At 39.0% G+C, this 20,943-nt stretch overlaps 1 long non-coding RNA gene across 1 annotated transcript; it reads right to left on the bottom strand.

Annotated features, from left to right (window-relative positions):
- Positions 1-73: 73 nt before the first annotated feature.
- On the bottom strand, positions 74-20,335 carry LOC143893263 (uncharacterized). Its single transcript, XR_013255758.1, has 2 exons — positions 19,309-20,335; positions 74-1,830 (listed from the first exon to the last, which is right to left on the bottom strand). It is a non-coding gene; the product is annotated as an uncharacterized LOC143893263 (long non-coding RNA).
- Between the last annotated feature and the right edge of the window lie 608 nt (positions 20,336-20,943).

The raw sequence follows: 20,943 nt of genomic DNA, 5'->3' as shown, positions 1-20,943 counted from the left end.
TCCTTGGATTCCCCTTCCAGCGAAGAATCCAGAGAACTTCTATTAATATCCGCACTTTTTCTTTTGAGTCTTCAAAAAAAAAAAAAAAAAAAAAAAGATAGATTTTGGAAAACTCAAAAGAAAAACTCCTGTCGAGTTTTCTGTCCGCGAGATGGATAAAAAACGACGCGGTGGGAGAGATCGGATCGATTCGCGCGAGATGGCCATTCGCGAGAAACGTTTTAGGCGCCGGACGAACTCCTCCTCGTCGTACCGCGGACCGTGACTTGACGCGGAAACACAACCGAATCCGAGAGCGAGCTGCGACGAACGAGAACACGCTCGAGCGCGTAGCCCGTACCGCACTCTCAGTCGCTGCCCCACCATACCCACCGCGGATCGCGGCCGCATCCGGCGATGACGATGGCGCGCACTCGCGGCGAGGCACCGTCGCCCGCTGTCATTGGTCGGGCGCCGTTGCTACTTGGGTCGCGATTGGCCGACGTGCGCGCACTCACGCGCGCACACAGTAACGCGCGCGAATACACACACACACACACACACACACGCTCGCGCGCGCGCGCGCGAAATGTTGCACACTTGGCGGCTTGCCCACCTCCCTTCTCTCTCCGCCGCCCCTTTCTCGACACTCCCTCTCCCCCACGACCGCGGGAACACACGCGCATCGATATACGAGAGTGCGCGAGTGTGCGCACACATTTTGCACGCGCGCGCAATATTTCCACCGTCGGCGTACCGTGTACCGTGCCTATGTACGTACATACATACGTACGGGACGGAGCGGCGTGTGTAAGTGTAAGCGTTAAAACGCGCGTATACGTGGAGGAGGTAGATTCACTCTCGCCAGCACGATTCCATGACAACAGCCGAACAGGAACTGCTGGCGGTGCGCGCGAGAACCCGCTACTTATGCCACGGGTATGGGAAGAAACGGTGGAATCGAGCCCGTGTCGGTTCGCCTTAGGCCTCGGAGCTGCCATGCCGCGAATCTCGTACGAGCCAATCGCTGCGGCCACATAGCAGCGCGGTTCAAGCCGGAAGATTGATTCGGTTATGTAAAACCTGCACCGCGAGCCATAGACGAGATTAGATATCTGCAGAATCTCTCTGCAGATTTTTCAATTATCAGGAAGTCTTATCGGCAGAATTTTCCGGCGCTTTTATTATTTAGTAAAGTATGTTCCATATTCTATTTTAATCATATTTGATCATATCAATAAGATCATTGACATATCGTATATGTAATGTGACGTGATATATTTGTGTTCAACATGTGTTCGTGTTTATTAACGTGAAAAAAAAAATTACAAAGTCGATCTTTCCAAATTCCCGATTGCCGTAATTTTGTTCATATGGCCGCGTATTTTAGAAACAAATATCATGCTGCTTTTTCCGTACAAAATCCAGTATATTTTTATTTTATTTTCTAACTTATCTGTATTTTTATATATGATAAATGTTTATCTCGACGCTATAGCTACATTAAATTTGTCGGAAAATAAGAATTTTTAGCCAATGATTTAATTTATAATTTGATTTTAACGATATATGTGCACTTTTCCCACACACTGATTTGAGACAAAAGGAGATAAAAAATTCACAAGTTTTATTTTTTCCATCCCTATCTGCCCTTCAATTTGCGGCGAAACGCTCGCGATCGTTTAACGGCAGAGGCGGTGGCCGAACCTTTGACCCATTTTTCTATCGATCTTGCCTGGTTCTACATCTAGGGCGTCTCGACGGCCGCGGCCCCGGCTGTCGAGATTTCCGCCACTCCCTGAACACGGAGTCCTCGTGCTGACCCTCTCTCTCGCGCTGACTCCATTGTATCTATGTTTAAAAATATCTGTTAAGTTCCTACAATGTAAATATAATGACCAGTCGATAGAAAAATAATTCCAATGTGGATTCCAACGTTTATGATGAATTGAAAAGGAAAAGGATTCCCGCAATAAGAAATTAATGATTAATAATATTAATATGTATATGCATGATGAGTGTATTATTAGACATGTTGATATTCTACTTGAAACGAAATTTATAAAAATAAAATATTCTAAAATATAAAATAAAATAATTGTTAGTTTAAAATTCGAAATATAAAACTTAGCTATGTCAAAGATATATTGTTAACGAAAACGTATAATATGATAAGAATATGAAATAATAAATAAATTGAATGTATCACAATTTTATTAATTATTAATGCGATCTTCTAACGGATCAACTGTGCCTCGCGAAATATTCGGTCTTCCGCGATCAGCCGCGTTTGGACAATGTTTCGCTGAAGAGGGGGGGGGGAGGGAGAGAGAGAGAGAAAGAGAGAGAGAGAGAGAGAGAGAGAGAGAGAAAGGAGGGATGCTTCATTATCGTGTTACGTAACGCTCGATGATTGCTGAACGAGCATTGGGGCCGGCAACAATTAACATTACAATGATTAAACGATTGAATGAAGACGATGTAAATTGAAAGCACTATCATCATTGAACGAATCTCGTAATTTACTTATAGGTACAAGGATTTTTCTTAAACCTACCTATAGACAATGCGATAATTGTATGGTAATCAAATTATGTTACTCATCAGGATATATAAATCTGAATTTATCTGAATATATCAATTTAAAATAGAAAAAAAATCTTTCTTACAAATACACATTCTAAGTATACCTAATCTAGCTGTATGTGCGCGCGTTAGATATGTGTATGTGAAAGCTTATACATGTCGAACGTGAAATTTATTATCTTTATAATGTATAAAGATATATATTTATATCAAATTGTGCATAATGTGAAAAAAAAAAAATAGATTTTTCATCTGATTGTGAGTGTGGGCGAAGGCTTAACAGAGTCGGATGCCAGTCGTAGCGATAGCGTGGTATATAGTTGAAAGGGTTAAGGCGGTCTCTGGGTATAGCGGCAGCGTTCGGTACACGGCATTGTACGACCGGGAGGAGGAGGAGGAGGAGGAGGGCGGGGAAAGGAGGAAGGGTTAGGCCGATCCGTAAAACGTCGGGACTCGGGGCTCTCGGGGCTCCGCCGACCGTCCTATTTCTACGCTCGGGAAAGTTCGTGGTACCGGGGCGATCGCGCACGAAGCGACAGAGATATAAGTAGGTCGTTCGTAGCCGCGCGCCGCACGTGTCGTCCTTGACTCACATAGAGCGGCGCGCAGGCGCTCGCTGTTGCCGCATTGCTGGTCGCTAGGGCTCTTTCTTTGTCGTCCTCTGCGCGTCGTTACGCGCGCGCGCGCGCACGCATGTACGTGTGTATGTGTATGCATGTGTGCTTTGTGCGCTTCGATCGGATATTTGTATGCGTGTACGTACATACATACGTTCGCGCGTTCTCCTCGTTCGCGGATGGGAGCTTCCCGTTGCCCGATGGATGCGCGTGCGCGTATATATACTATACATATACATTATATAGGGTGTCTCGAAAGAACCCGTGTTTGCGCGGTGTGAAAATTCTTTTCTTTTTCCTTAGCCATCCTGCTCCCGAGGTATCCGCGAATCGAACAATTGCGAAAAAAAGTCCAATTAAAAAGAGCATCGTATCGCTAGAGCTTCCCAAAGAAATCTCTTCGCGCATTAGAATGCCTTAGAATTTCTTATTATTTGGTTTTTTTCATTTTAATTATCTCGCGTAGCTTTCGTGCACGTATGTACATTAACAATAATCGAATGAGATAGAAAAAAAAAAGAGAAAAGTTATCAGAGAGGAGAGTTTTATTTCCTCTTCCTCACGGAGTGGATGCGATATGTAAGTATGTACCGCGAGTCGGTGCGTGACGCAACGCGTCGCGCCGTGACAAAATTATAACACGTTCGATTTTTCTTTCTCTCTTCGTGTGTTCCGCACCGCGTTTGTAACTTATATAAACTATTAGCTGCCCGAGACATTATTACGAGGGAAAGTTAACGATAATATAGAGTCTATAGGATAGATTTAGATATATACGACCTTTGCATTCTGCCGCATTCTACAGTCGCGAGACTCCGCGACGGCAATTTACTATCGTTGTCAAGGACATTCTCGCATCAGACGAAGACCTCCGCGTATACGTACGGTACGGAGAATCGACGGTAGCTCGGTAGCTTGGCTTTGGCATCGTGGCATGAGTATTGATCGCAGCGGAAACTCAAAGGGGAGGCCCACCACGTTGGGCTATTCGAACCCCAATTGGATCACCCCACCTCATGTGGCAGGCAACCGAAGGAGAATACGAGCGAAGACAGCCTATTTTTCAATACATCAGGAATTATATATTTATATATATAATTGAAAATGAGAGAGATTAGAGTAAAAAGTGACATTCTATATAGTACATAATATAGTAGTAATAATATAATAAATCTAGTATGTAAATTTCAAGTTTGGTAAATAATCTAACAAGAATAGAATAGATTAATTCCAAAATATGATCCAAATTATAATAATAATAAATAATAAGAATAATAACATTAGATAATAATATAATAACAATAGATGTTAAATAACTGAGGTTGAACGCGTAATCGTCATGTGTAATTATACCTGGAATGTGATTTGAGCCGTCGCTATAATATATTGATTTAATCAGCAAATAACTCCTCGATTAGACAAAGAGTTATACAATCAGTCTTGACGACCATGAATTTCAGTGTTTATAGCGTTCATTTGCTGTAACAGGTATGCAGATACCTGTGGAAACTTGATAAATCAGACATTGAATTCTCCATTAATAACAAATCCGTTATTTGGAATAATTAAAATTTAGAAGGTACCAAATAGCTTATTCAATTCCAATACTGATTTTATGTAATATTAAATAAAGCTTGGAATTATGTATAAGATGAATCGAAGCGATATGGATAATAAAATATCGAGATAAACTGAAATTGATACGAAATAGCAAAGTATAAATGAGTGAGTGACAGAAAACAGTGGTATATATCAAGTATCGAAGCTACCGATACGCAAACTAGGAAGATATATAGCAAAATTTTTTTGAAGAATATTTTTTTGATGCGCGCGAAAGATACAGCACAATAAAGATTATAAAACTGCAACTCCGTCGCGCTAATTATGCGAGGCGTGTATTACGTTCCACGATTCGATCTCTATTCAATTCTCAATTACTCGTTTCTCCTTGAGATTTTTTCCCTTATCCTTGGGCGTCGCACACTCCAACGACCGTTCTCTCGCCTTTAGACCGTGCCATGTAGTATTATACAAATCAATCCGTCCCCGTGTGTTATTTTCGCGACTCAGTCAGTTATGGAAACTAAGAATGTAAATTAATTGCGAGGCTTTATTTTTTAAACACAAATATCTACGCTAAAAAAATTGGAAGAGGGGAGGGAATTAATAAACGCGCGCATTTGTGTACGCATGCGCGAGCGCGCGCACGATTAGCCTTCATTTATTAAAATCGTCCTCTCCTCATATATATTTAATCTCTTCAAATTCGCATTGTTATATATATGATTTTCATACTTCGGCACGCGGTTACTGGCACGACGTTCCTTTAGATAAGTATACGTTCTTATCTATAACACGCGTGCTTACGTAAGCAACACTCGCGCAAACTCTCACACGGATCCGCCCCGTTCACCTCTGCTGTGTCACTTATCTTTTCCTTTTCCTCGTATTCTTTCTTTCCTTATCGGCATTCGCGATTCTTCCTCGGAGTGTCGTATAATCGGAATGCCCGACCCGTCGTGATTTTGCCAATACAGGGTGTTCCCGAACTTTCCAACGGGCTCTCGTTTACGGATCCTTTTCTTCGCGGATTTCATCAAATTTTTTTTCGAGATTACACGTTTCGCGCGTGCACCAAGTAATCAACCTCTTAAGAAATTTAAATGTCCCTAAATAAAGATATAGTATGTCTATAATCGGATTCAGATTGTTAACGGTATATTGACTGCAATTTATTGTGATTGTTTTTTTTTTTTTTTACAAAGGAAATATCTTTGGTTTTTGAGGTGATGCAATTCAACGAATGAATCAGACAATTCGTTATCATTTTGCTAACATTTCACGAACATTTCCACGGGGTGCATTTTGCTCTTACACGATCCCGTGATAAACAATAAAAAAGAAACATAATGCGCATATGGTTGTATATATTATAGATTTTCAATATACATGTTTGATGTACGTTATAAATGTTACACGAATAATTTGTTTTGGTCTTTTCTTTTTTTCGTCAAATATTATACAGAAAAGTTATTAGCATTTCCTATGATAAGTTAATGTTAGAGAACGTAAGCTGATTACTTTCCTGCAAGTTAAATGAAACCAGTTTGTTTTACTTTAACGTTTTATTAGACTTACGTGGAAAATACGTAACTTTCCGCGCCTATAACGTCGTCGTACAATGTACATACCACGTGTCCTATGTCCTACCCTCGCGTGACTTAAGGTACTGGAAGCACGTGGCCCCCCCCTCCACCTCGTTAAATCGGATACAAGTGCGAAAGAAATAAATAAAGGTAATGGAAAAAGGGGGACGAATGAGAATAATAGCGAGAAAGTTAAGGTAAGAAAAAAAGAGGGAGAGAAGGAGGGAGAGGGAGAGGGAAAAGGAAAGAGAGAGAAAGGGAGAAAGAGGGAGAGAGAGAGAGAGAGAGAGAGAGAGAGAGAGAGAGAGAGAGAGAGAGAGAGAGAGAGAGAGAGAGAGAGAGAGAGAGACGGATAAAAAATTGCACAACGGTGAGGAAAGAACGGAAGAAGATAAGTAGAGTAAATAAAAGAGAAGAGGGTAAGTATAGAAAAATATGATGAGTGCGTAGAGTGAGACAGGGAGAGAAATCGATGTTGATGGAAATAGAGAGGCCGATGGAATTGGGACGAAGAGAGAGAGGAATGAAGGGGATTGGAACTGAAAGTGACAAAAAGGGAGGGAGGGAAATAGAAAAAGACCCGACGAGGGAACGAACAAAGTAGTGGAGCAAGTAGTGGAAAGAGACTTGTCTAGGTCGAGGAGAGGTCGAGGAGAGGTCGAGGGGAAATCACGAAAGAGAGAGAGAAAGAGAGAGAACAAAAAAGAGAAAAAAAGAAAGAGAGAGAGAGAGAGAGAGAGAGAGAGAGAGAGAGAGAGAGAGAGAGAGAGAGAGAGAGAAGGCGCGAGTGACAGTGAGTAGACGGAAGAAAATGGGACGGGAAGAGTGAGCTTAGCTCTTGGTGGGGTCGATAGTTGGTCGAGTTGCTGAGAGTGCCGGTTGTGTAACAAAGGAGCGAGATACGAGTAACGAGAATCCCTGGAGTGCATTTGTTGGCTTCTCCGAGGCGATAACTCCTCTTTCGCGGCGTTAAATCGATTATCATCGAATATAATTAAATAAATGTATAATATGAATTGGGAAAAAAGCCCCTAGCTGCGTATAAGTTAACAAACTTTTACATTTGGAATAGCGAGTCATTTAGCGTTTCGTAACGTCTCATTATCGATTCAACGAACAAAATTATGCGGGGAGTTGTAATAATCCCGCACTAAGCAAACATATAATAAGATTGCTTCACGATATTACTCGATTATAATGACATCGGTTATCGTTTGATAGCGTGTACATAATTGTCGCGTGACTCCGAGACTGAAAGTGAGCGACGCTCGATAAATCGTTTTACAACGCTTTAATTCCTTATGGCGATATTAATCTGGTGGCTGTGGCTATAGTAACTTAATCAACTTCGAACTTTCGGTTATACTTTAGATTTTTGAAAATTATCCGTCCCATTAATATTAATGTCAATATATCGAGTAACATTTGAAAATGCGCATGGTATGCGGTCCTCACAAATTTTTCACGAATTGTTGGCACGAATGACCAGCCGGCTGCACTTGACTCTTCTAGATGCAAGATAAATAGGTGCGGCTGGTTCCTATTAATAGCGGTCCGTTTACGTGACTCGCGTGCTGTGTGTGTGCGTGTGTCAAGAATTCTTTACTCCGCAAATTATCCACAACTGCTGTCAGTCGCGAACGTATTAGATGCAACGAAAACTCGTCAAACTTCGTAGGAAGATGTGATTTTATTTAGCGTGTTGTGTTACTAAACAAGAGGCGCAACGAAGTAAAATCCGATCCGTTGAGCCCGAGTGTTTTTTAAACTTCTGTTATATCGGACGCGACACAGATAAACTTGTCCTATCAAATGTCTGTGAAGTTTTTGAAGTAAGCGCGGGTGTATCCACACACGGAAGGATGGGAGGGAAGAGAATCGAATAAAATCCGGTGTAAGGGGGCATCGACCTTTCGGCACGTGTCCCACACCACATGTTACATTCGATGAACCAAACAGCCTCAGCTTTTCTAGATTTATCAACGATTTCACTGCTGGGCACACTTTAAAGTGTGCCCACTGCCACGCGCTGGGGCATTACCCGTGTTCTCGAAATCGACGAGAAATTTATCTGAAAGTAATAGTCTTCATTTAATCAAAAGGCTGTCCGCCAACTGTGTCGTGCGGTTTATTATTACTGCCATAAATTTTTCTTCGCGTCTGACCTGCCTGTCCTGCATTTTGTTTGCCCTTGCTCCATCGATGTGCACAAAGACGGGGACGATGACGAGCCTGAAGTATTGATCAAACGGTATTCTAGCGCGTCGCGTCTCTATGCTGCGTCACGACACAATGCGAACGGAATTGCAGGTGAACCGCGTGGATTGTAAATTATGAAAATCTTCTTTACTCGTGTTTGGCAAGTCTGGCTTTTGATTTAAAAATAATATTGGAATGTATCACGAAACAACCCATCGATCTCTATATTTTATTTGTTAATGTACGTGCTATAATTTCCAGTTTATCGTTAATCGTTAATTGTCATTTATCGTTAATCTGTAATTTCCAGTTTATTATTTATTCCTTGTTTACTCAGAATTTGCATTTTCCTTTCTTTTCTTTCTCAGTCTTCCTTTTTTCCTCTGCTTTCTTCACAATTTTATATCTGATATAATTGTTATATCGTGTAATGAATCAGTCTATATATGTTTGTAGCATTATTAATGTAAAGGTTTCCAACGTTTTTGTCAAGAGGGTCACATTAAAATTCTTGTAATGACGAGGGGGGGGGGCGGAGTTTTATGTTTGGAAATTATATAAAAGCAAAATATCTTTATTAAAAAATTTTTTTATATTATAAAAGACGCAGCGACGACCGAATCGCAGAACCAAAAACGCAACACTATACAATATACATCATCAGAATTTTTTGGTGGACCGAATAAAACTTCACGAGGACTAGATCTGGCCTGCAGGCCGTATATCGGGGACCCCTAATATAGTGAGATGATATAGCGCAGAACACAGTAATGCAATTGTGAACAGTGGCATAATAGTTCGTTTTTGTCGATAGAGCATTGCGCTAAAATTGTTCTAGATCTTTAGTCATTGGACGGCAGAGGGGAGGAGTTAGTAGTCAGCGGTATTAGTTCAATACTGAGCTCTGACCTATTTGGCAGTGGTCCCGAAACGCGGCAGCGGAGCTTTCTCTGAATATAGGCTGGTTTCCATATACATTTTTGCATACCTAGTGGAACAATAATGATCCCAAAATTGAAGTAGAAGGCTCTGATCTTGAATATCCACAAGTAAAAGAGAAGCGGGTTAATTAAGAGCTAAGCACGGTAAACAGTGCGCAAATTATTCTGTCTTATTAAGCGTTATTTATTTTGAATTACACGAATTATTCTGTCTTTTATTAAATGTTACTTATTTTAAGTAATTCAAAATAAATAACACTTAATAGGACAGAATAATTTGCGCACTGTTTACCACGCTTGGCTCTTAATTAGCCCGCTCCTCTTTTATTTGGGAACAATAATATGATTTCCATCGGTCACCATAGGTCAAAACATCAATTCAATGATACGATTCTTATTGTATTTTATTATTAGAAGAAACGTACTGCAATTTCAAGTATTTACCAGTATATTCTAAAACAGCTGTAATTAAATGTCTAATGAGATGTCTAAGGCCGGTATTTATAGTCGATTCTTATATTTAAGACCATCTTAAGTACTATCTTAAGATGTCATAAGCCAATCACAGAGCCGTATTAGTGTCTTAAGACATTACTTAAGACGGTCTTGAAATAAGATACGACTATGAATACCGACCTAAGACTCTATATTTATTTATTTATACGCTGTCTGAAATTCTGCATTTTATGAGAAGATGAGTAAAAATCGGTAAAAATACTGAATAAAATTCAATCAATTCTAATTAAAATAAGTGTTTGATAGACATTTATAATAGTATAGTATAGGCGATTTTGCAGCGTTTTATGGAGAATTAGCAGAAATATTTCTTTGTGTGAATAGTTGTTTCTTTAATTTTTAAAAATTCGTGTTTAAGGTTTCGTTAACCCATTAACTTCGTTAGTGACAAAATTTTTGTTCTAACTCGCGCTATCTTCCGCTGAAACTAGATCACACGTATCTTTTGGTAAATGTGTCAACCTGCCTAGACGCGGGATCAATACTTACGCCCTGGTTTTGCCTCCCCATCGTCCTCCCCTCGCCGACAATCCACAGATCTGCGCCCCCTCGCTCCATCGTGTTATTCTCCTTCTCTTATAAAGTGGCTTGTTTTAGGGCGGTTGCTCTTATCTTTTTGTTTGGTGTTTATCGTTAAACAGCGTTTGCTACTGTCGAGTGTTCGCAAGCGATTCGCGTCGGATATTCGCGATAGAAGAAATCTGACAGAGAAAAGGAGATGCGGTGGAATATCGGTGCTCAGTATATTCAACAAGAACATTTACGACAGAAATGTGTAATAAAAATATATGTATATTTAAATTCAACAAGAACATTACGACAGGAATGTGTGATACAAAGAAGATATTTATATTTAAATACTTGTTACAATATTTTTTGTATGGAGGGGTAAAAGTCATATTAGTGATGTAAGTCGAATTTTTTTTAATTATTTCTCGGGTGCATAGATGCAATCTATACAATATATAAATTGCATCTATGCACACGAAAAAATATTTTTAAAAATTTGATTTACACCATTGTGGTTTTTACCCCTCCATATATTTAATACATATACATATATATACGTATGGGGATACAAAAATATTTGCATATCTTTCTTGGAACAATTTGACGCTAAACAGGAAATATTATATCACAAAATGTCTTGATCAAAATATTACTTTCGCTCGTATATCGAATAAGACTTTGTAGCAACATTTTCTTCCTTCTTTATTGTCTTAAAAGATGGGTATGTAAAAAAATTATTAATATTTCTTTTATCCACCGTAAATGCGAATGTGTAAATATTTTATCATTTAATGTCTTTTTGGAGAATAAATGTTCTCTTTCGTGGTGATTCTTATCATGAAACTCTATGCCTGATGTCTTGAACACAATTCGTCGATGTTCCCCAGAAAAATACCGATGCAAGCAAGAATTAATTGCAAGTACGTCGCGCAATTCACGCACACTGCTAGCATTTTCCTAATTTGTCTCGCGTGTACTGAAATAGGCCGCTGCCTTCTAACTATCTAACTTGTATGCAGACGGCCATTGCAGCAAAACGCTAAATGTCTCGAGAGAAATAGCGTAAATTCGGTCGAGAAGACGCTCGACCGCACGTATATTGCGTGCTCGCGTGTATAATTTCATAACCAACGTTATTTCGCAAAGTAAGACATAAGCATGAGTTTTCACTTTTCAGCGTTGCTGATTTTAAAAAGGGTATTTATATAAACGTTTCTTATTGATAAAAAAGAACTTCTCATTCATATACATGAGTGTATATTTGTATAAATAAGAAATTTTTATTTACTAAAAAACAACTATGAATAGAGAAAGAGAGAGAAGAACTGTCCCTGAGTCGTCGAGTCGACACAAGAGAGCCCTAATTGCGATTAATTAAATTTTTTTTTCTATTCTATTATATTGATAGACATCAAACTTGGTAAAAGATTCTAACGGGTACAAAAATATTAGCATATTAATGAATGCAAGGAGAAAGTGGCCTAAATCGTAGACTAGATATTTATAGTTACGACAAGTCGAACGTAACATGGATTATAGTTAGAAATAAATGCAATCGAGAGAAGTGAATCTTCAATAGCGAGGTCGGATCGATGAGGAACGCTTGACCCAATGACCTGGAACCGTGCAGCACGCTATATAGCTTACAAAATGCGACCCGGATCGATGTAGGTGCGCTAGAAATTTGACTGGAATTGAATTTCTTTTACGTGCGCTGAAATATCGCGTTAACTTTTCCTCCGGTTAGCTCTGCTCGCCACCGAAAGTGGCAATTACAATTGTCGTTTAGATCATTCTTACGCCGTATAGAGAGCACTTCTCTCGCGAATGTATTTTATAGACTGTTATTTGGTAGTCCGGTTCTTCTTTACACATTGCCTGTGTCTGCTCCGTATCGTTATACCATACATGCGCGGCACTGCGTATTTACGCGTCGGTTTTTTAAGTGACAACCGCACTCACACATCTCGTTCGTCCACTTTTACCGGCGAGCAAGAGGAAGAACCCCGAAACAGGTCGATGACCTGATGCATGACTTTCGATCTTACTTCATTCGATCAACCTGTCAATCTTAACCGTTAAATCACGTTTCCATCATGTGGAATGTGGAATTAATACACCTTATTACAAGCCCTTTGATGACTCTTATTTTGTGATGAAAATGGACAGAGTGAAATGAATTAAACACAATTTTGTAGAAGCGTTATTTTTATTAGCGTACACTGAGAGAAATGTTTTGTTGAGTTTTGCTAATAGTTTTGCTAATTTGAGTTAAACAACCAAAATTTTGTTACAGTAACAAAATGTAATGTTTTGGTTGTTTAACTCAAATTAGCAAAACTTTTAGCAAAACTCAACAAAACATTTCTCTCAGTGTACGCTAATAAAAATAACGCTTCTACAAAATTGTGTTTAATTCATTTCACTCTGTCCATTTTTATCACAAAATAAGAGTTACAGTAACAAAATTTTGGTTGTTTCAACAAAACATTTCTCTCAGTGTGTAGTGTATAAAAAAATACACTTTAATCCGTTTATTACAAAATAACAGTTATTTAGTTTCAGCAACTTTTCGATTGTTGCTCTATAGTCTATACATAAAATATAATATTATGAAAATAGCACTTAATATTCAAGTGAATATGCATATCATATTTTCATAAATTGATTTGCCGAGTATTCGCGTATAACGTACGTGCATGTGAGGTTTTCAGTTTGGAATGGCATAACTTTTGCTGACTAATTGGAAAATTTAGTCACATGCACAGTCGTGTGCGTATTTCGTCTGCAGGCCGATTTTCAACACGAGAGACTGAATAATAATAAATCGATATTAGCATAAGTTATCGATCGTGTTTGGTTCTTAAGTACGAAATGTGTAGTAGCAAATCGGCCGCTATGTCCTCGATGGTTGATCCTTCGATTACGTAAGAGGCTCTTGTTGAACACTTAAGGAGCGTAAGAACGGAGGTCGCGAAGCGGTTGCCACATTTGAAAGTGACGGCGGCCTTTTCTACAAAGCCGTCTTTCAGTTGGACAAATCTGTTTGCCTTGCTAATTCGATTTATACATTATGTCTATAAAAAACGATGCGATTATACTTCATAAAAAATATAATTGTTTGATAAGTCATTAGGCAACAACGATTACCATAGTATTTTTGTCGTTCAAAAATTTCTCAATTTATCACATTAGTAACACTATTTTTTTTATCTCAAAATTGTATTTTTTTCTTGCAATGGAAATATATTTCTGATGAATACTATATATACTCATATTATAACCCTTTTATAAATTATATTCATTTAATCTTTATAATTTTGAATTTTGTGATAATTTCATAACAGTATATATTAAACTATATGTAAAATCGTAACACACATACGGATTAAGACGGGGCATCTTTTATTTAAAAGTTTAAATTTGAAAGTATATACTCTTAGGATAAAGACCTTATGAGAAAAGAACAAGAGAAGAGAAAGAGTATTTAAATTTCAATGAATTACATTATTACGATATATGTATAATTGGTCAGGTCAATTTAATTAAATTTGTTTGTGCGAATAAAGTATAAACAATACTAATAACTACAGAGACACGGAAGAAAAAGATAGTGCATCAAAATGACAAATTTATAAAAATATAATATTTTTAATTAAGCAAATATAAGGTTGTTATAATCCAAAACGCTTAAGGATTTAACTCTTATCTCTCTCTTTCTTAGATTACAAAATATCATATAATTCCAGGGAGAAAAAATTTAAAATTACACAATGCTAGCTGTGCAATACGCGGTAGGTATATACCCGGTTTCTCGTATAACATCGGCGATCTTTCGAAGGCGCGCACTATTCGTTAGAAAGTTCGGTGAGGGGGATAGATTCGAGCTAGGCAAAAAGGGACTGGAAGAGAGAACCCAGGTCGACGACCTCCGCACGTGGAGCCGTTCAGAAGTAGGCCACACCGTGACATCACGCAAATGGCAAAATGGCCGCCGCCGCCGCCGTCAAGAAAACCGGCACATTTCATAGGAACGCTCTCTACGACGCGCGACGCGCGCTGCGCGTCCGCGTCCGGCTCTTCGGGATAGGCCTCTGTGTCGCTGTTGCTTGGCTTGGCGCGCGCGTTGCGTCGCGCGTCGCGCGGTCGCGCATGCGTCGCGCGCGTCACGTCTAGCCGTTCGCGTCTCTCGCGAGTGCGCGGAGTCGATCACACTCGCGGCTCGCGGGTCGCGGGGCGTCCGCGGGAACCTGGTGCGCGCATGTGGCGCGCCGCATTGCCGCGCGCACAATCCGATATCTAAACGCTCGTGGGTCTCGTACAATATGGCGGCGCATGACGATTTGCCGATTGACACTTCCCTGTGCCTCGGCATTTTATGCGAGAGACAATTTCTTTCATGGCTATATTTCGCGCGGAGCGCTAATGCGATAGAACGAGGCGAGCGAACGGAGTTGGAGTGCGACCTCGACCTAATTCCACTTAACTTAATCGACAGTTAACTTTTTACGCGATATCCGTACTATTTTCTCAACCTCGAATGGAACTGCTAATTTTTTATTCCTTGACATATATGGAAAGGAAAATTAATTTAGAATTATATAGCTCGCAATTTTGTTGTATTTTTAGTTCAAAATATCGATCAAACTAAATCGCCGATTAAGATAATCTGTGTTTGATCAAAGTGACCCTAATATATATATATATATGTGTGTGCGTGTCTATTTCTATACGAGAATGTAGATTAACTTTAATCTTGGTTTAATTTACTTTTTATCTTTTTTTTTTATAATTCCAAGAATTAGAAAAAAAGATATATAAACATCAACAAGTTAAACCGAGATTAAAGTTAATCTGCATTGGTAGAAATAGACATTACTCGTTCCAAACCGTTTATGATTCATCAGTTTGACCCTAATGTCCATTTCTGCGAATGTAGATTAACTTTAATCTTGGTTTAATATACTTTTTATCTTTTCTTATAGTTCTAAGAATTAGAAAAAGATATAACGCGTAAGTCAAATCGAGATTAGTTAACCTGCATTGATAGAAATGGATATCGTTCCAAACCGTTTATTATCATTCACCCAGAAAAGCGGCAAATCTATAGGTACAAGTTACTAATCAAGTTGATAGCAAGACAGTTGAATAAATAAAGTTTTTCTTTGAGTCTATTTATTCTCGTGTAAAATAATGTAAAACGTTGCGTATACCTTACGAGCTAAAATTGTGTTTGTTTCGCTTAATCGCGAAGCGCAGACGAGAACAAAAATGCATCTTACATTCATTTGATGATGTGCATACATCGTTATTTTTCGTAATTCCCTTTCGCGAAACATGTAAGGACGATTTCACGCGAATACTCGATCGTATTGAATATTAGCGCTGATGAGCCGCGACTATATATACGTGGCGCGCAAAAATTATTACATCCATTTGTTCAACCGGTACGCCATCGATTTGCCGTTAATTAAAAATAAGACATCTAATCATCCCGGAGTCATATAAGTGATTAACCTGCTGTAGCGTATGATTTAAATTTGCCTTGCGCGGCGGGCACGTGTCACGCGATAAAAAATAATTTGCGGGAGAATTTCCAAGATTAAATTGCCGAGAGGAGAAGTCAATTTCAAGCCTCACCTAAAACAATCTTTTTCGCGTGTGTCGTTTTCAGACCGCCACGTATAGAGACGGCGGCGTGTGCCGCATAGAAAATCGCGGGTATACGCTCTTTATTCGGCGCGCGTGCCTCGTCGTCGCGGTATGTATATGCGCCTGTGAGTCCCACGGGAATGCAATCCGTCGAAAAATTCGATGGACGTTATATACATCTCTCCGCGAGTGCCTCGATGCATCACCAAAATACATGCACGCGCGGCGTCTGCATCCTAATTACTGTGCACATACTTACGCCTGATTCGTTCTTAAATATTTATGCGACTCTGTGACTTGTAGCTTATGCGGAAAGTATTTTTAATTGTCGCACACGTGACGACTACCGCGATTAAACTAATTATCCTGAAAATACGAGTCATACACATGCGCGCGCGTGCGCACGTCACACACATACACACACACACACACACACACACCCATTTTTGCGAATAAAATTGTTTATTTTAATCATTAAAATACACGATGGTCTCGTTTTTGCGTGTTAAATGTTGTTTAATAGACCGGATTGTTCTGGTTAACGAAAAGAGCGGTAGGCGAGCCATAACAGGTATAGCGGAAGTATATATGTTTGCTGTCGAAACCGACTGTAATTACGCGTAACGATCCTGCTTACGTAATGCATATTTAAGTCGATGTCGGTGGCGATGTTGCGAGAATTCAAAGGAAATGGCGCTGTTTTCTGTTGTTGCATGATTTTTCTGCACGAACGGCATTGAGATTGCATAATGCCTTTTGCATTCCTTTTTATGCAAATTAGGAATGCAGTATAGCTTACGATTTACGTTATACAATCATTCATAGTAGTTTATTTATATGAAATTAGATAAGAAATAACTTTCGTTTTATTTATATGTCAAAATGCTATTTTTGATCAGAATTTAATTTTCAGTGTATATATTATTGTGAAATAGATTCTAGTATAGATTAACTATAGTAGATAACTACTGTATGTTTTTTACAGATTGTTTCGTTATTTATTTACTGACATTTGTGTAAATTGTGGAAGCACCGATGGCTTTTATTCAAATAGTTTCTGAAAAATCTGTTCTAACAGAATTTTGAATATTGCAATAATAACGTAAAAAAATATTTATTTTTTGAAAATAGTCGATAAAGAAAGTTGATATCAATAACTACTTTGCAGTTTCTTCGCTTGGTGGTAGCACAAGTCAGGCTTTTTCGTTGGTGAGGTTTGAATCTTTGCTAAATAGCGCTGATACATATCGTAGATATGTTGAAATTATTGAAATAAATATAGCAGAAAAATTATGCATTATACATATAAATATAATATTGTATATTATGTGTACATATATACAAAGTGTAATATGTATATATACATGAAATCTGTTTCGTGATTGGTTATCGCATGGATTTTATATAACCAATCAACTTGCAACGTTTCTGTAAGAGCAGAATTTTCGCATATGTTTCTCTTGCAATTAAATGAATTAAAAAATCGAGCTTCAGGGCAGAGTGCATCCCGATGGAGCGGATTACGCGGAAGCGAAACAAGCGGATCACCAATCACGGGATCGTTTCGACGGAATCTTTGAAAGGGTTCTATCAGAACGATCCCGTGATTGGTGATCCGCTGATTCCACTTCCGCGTAATCCGTTCCATCGGGATGCACCCTTAGGCGAGTGGAACTCAATTGACCACGTCGTCAATTGGCTGATTTAAAATAAAAATATCTGATTGGCTGGTCCAGTGGAAAAACTCCAGGCACCCGGGGCTGTGGTCAAACTTAAGGCTGGTTGTTTCAACCTGTTGGTAAGCTAACTAATAGTTAAATCATATGTCTATCTTTGTCTAATTTAAAGGAAAAACAAAGACATATACAATATGATTTAACTATTAGTTAGTTTATCAACAGTTGGAACAACCGACCCAAAGCAGAGAGAAGCCTGAGAGAGGCCATCCCGGCGGCCCAGCCTTTTTCGTGGGACTGTAGAAAGCCACCTATTAGAAGTTAGCCCCCCCACTTTTAGAATTAACATATTTTCACGGTTGTGTTGAATTGTGCTAGGTTTGTGCTATATTGTGCTCGAATATTATAACCATAATATGAAAAATACGAAAGAAAATTTAAAAGAACGAATTTTTAGGTCAGCCCCCCACTTTTCGTTTTTTTTTCAATTTTTTCGATTGTGCTGAGTTGTGCTAAGTTGTGCTAACATTGTGCTAAAATATTATTTAAAAAAAAATAATAACAAAAAAAGTTACGATAAAAAAAAAACAATGTAATAACTTTGTCGTAAAAGAGCGTTTACATGGTATTTAACGTCAGTAGTTATAATATCGATGCTATAACTTTAGCGTAAATCGGGCCGTGTAAACGTAGTCATTGTCCAAAGTCGGGACATAAGACGTTTTTTAGACATCTTTTAGCCATCTTTTCGTAAAACATCTCAAAGATATCTGAAAGATGTCCTTTAAACGTCTTATGTTTCACTTTTGGACACGTGTGCTGTCTGGGTTATTTCAAATAAAAGATATATGTATCTCCTCTATCGACGACGGTTCATCGTCTTTTATGGTATGCGCGATCATCGCACTGCAAGAACGACCGCGACGAAATTTTTACACAAACGATACAATTTAATGTTAATTTTCTACAAAGTAGAGGTTAGGACGAATAAAAAAAGCACATACAAATTTTGAAATATTTGTAAACATAACGAATTACGTGAACGAGCGAATTACGTGTCTGTTTTTGAACGAAAAACGGGTCTTCGTGGATGCACATTTCAGCTGTTTGCACTCTCGATATATATTCATACGCATTTTCGAAGCAAGCTCGTTCCCTCGTTCGCGATCGTTTTTGCGATCGCGACAAGCAAAGTGCGAAACGTCAAACGCGCGCGATTGTTCTCTCCAATCACTTAATTCTTAATTAATTATTAACTCCCGCACTTAACGAGAGGTTCAAGCTATTCATTGAAGCATCTTCCCGGCGCACGATTCACTCATTCGAAGAAATCGAAACGGAGACCGGGAGCGGGAGACGTGAATTCCGAGGTTATCGTTTCACTGCGACACGCGGAACAACGATTCCATTAAGATTCGGCTGCGTATCGCACTTCGAATAATTTATTTCTCACATATGTACATATATTTACATACAATTGACTCACCATTCAATCACGGCGCACTGCAGGAAACCCGCCAAATCACAGCCGGCAGGGTGACATGTGTACGGCGTCCAGCACGACATTCGACGTTCATTTTCGTCTAATAAGCGACGGCATCTCACTCGTTTCAGTCGACGCGAAGAAGGAACGGAATATTCGGCATACGCTCAGCTTGCAACACCCCGTAACCGAATTTCTTTTCGTTCACGAGAAAGGAATTACACGACCGACAACGTTTCGCGATCCGTCGTTGAACGTGTCACGTATTTATTTGCGCGGACCGTTGCGCCGCTTGCGCGCGCCGTGTCGCCGCACAGTCGGGCGAGAAGTCGGACGCGATTGGCTCGTGAGTCGAGCTCCCAGATCCAGCCAATCACATTTCGCCGCTCCGCGCGCGCGGCCGTCACCGCGCGTGCTTCGCGCTGTTTTCGGAACGCGCTCGTTTCGGTGATTGGCATTCCTGCTTCCTCGTTTTGCGGGCCGCGGGAATAATTGCTACGCGAGTACGCGCCGTGTGTGTTGAACAATTTGCGAGTGTATAAGGTGTTTTTCGGAATGAATAACGTGTCGCGCGAATAGCTCACTCAAGACGTCGAGGCGAAGGTATGTATACGGCAATTATGAACGATTTGCAGTTTCGCTGTAATATTCGCGGGTGATAGATAGTCGTTCGTCCCGCCATGTCTGGACTCCGCGAATCGCGAATGTGTGGCATTCATTTATCTCGTGTTGTGTTTTGAACGCTGTGCCGGAATTGTCGTGTCGTGTGATTTATCTCCGATTTTCTTCGTAGATTATCGCTCTGTGCATTGGTTCATGACATCTTAAGATTGAACTTAAGACGGTCTTAAATAACTATATGAATACCGGCCTTACTCTAATAATTAGTCCGCGCGCGATTGTAGTTTTATTATCCGCGAGTGTTTCTCGCGAGTGTCCTGTGCGGTGAGAGGAGGAGAAGAAGGAGGAAGCCTGACATCCTGAGAGGAGGAGGAGGCCTAGGAGAGGCATCGGGCCCTGGCGGAGCAACCTGGAGTGAGTATTATTTCTTATCATAATAATTATTTTCCATTTATTTAAATTGTTTTATCTCGATAAGTTAAAAATAATTAGAGAAAGAGAAATTATCTAAAATTTTACTCTTGTAAAGATCTTTTTCGGTAAATAGATAATTATATTGCTAAATATTTTATTAAAAGACAAATTAGAAGCGCGTAAGAATTATCTTTTGAAATATTGGTCATTTTAAACGCTTCTTTAATTTAAGTTTTTCAAATTTTGTTACATAAATCAATTCGACTTTATACAATTAGAGTAAAAAATATTTTTTAGAAATACAAAGTAAAAACAAAAAGTAAGATAATACTCTAACAATTAAAGTAATGATTTTTCGAAATATAAAATTTTTATTTAGATTTCTTTAAATAATTATTTTTCTATTTTCCTTGAACAAAAAAAAAAGTAAAATATTGTGTTAGATGTTAAAAACAATATTTTGTAGATAGAGACAAATTATGAATTAGTTAGGATGTGTTTTATTTATTATTTATATAGCCATCGCATCTATTCCTTTCCATATATTTATCCAAGATTAAATATTATATAAATCGATGCAAAGAAGCAATATATAGATATTTA

This window comes from Temnothorax americanus, unplaced genomic scaffold (genome assembly GCF_048541705.1).
Source record: "Temnothorax americanus isolate GAGA-0224 unplaced genomic scaffold, ASM4854170v1 Scaffold12, whole genome shotgun sequence".
Classification (NCBI taxonomy): Eukaryota; Metazoa; Arthropoda; class Insecta; order Hymenoptera; family Formicidae; genus Temnothorax; species Temnothorax americanus.
Note: the sequence above shows the minus strand (reverse complement) of the source record. Positions and strands in the feature narration are given on the sequence as shown.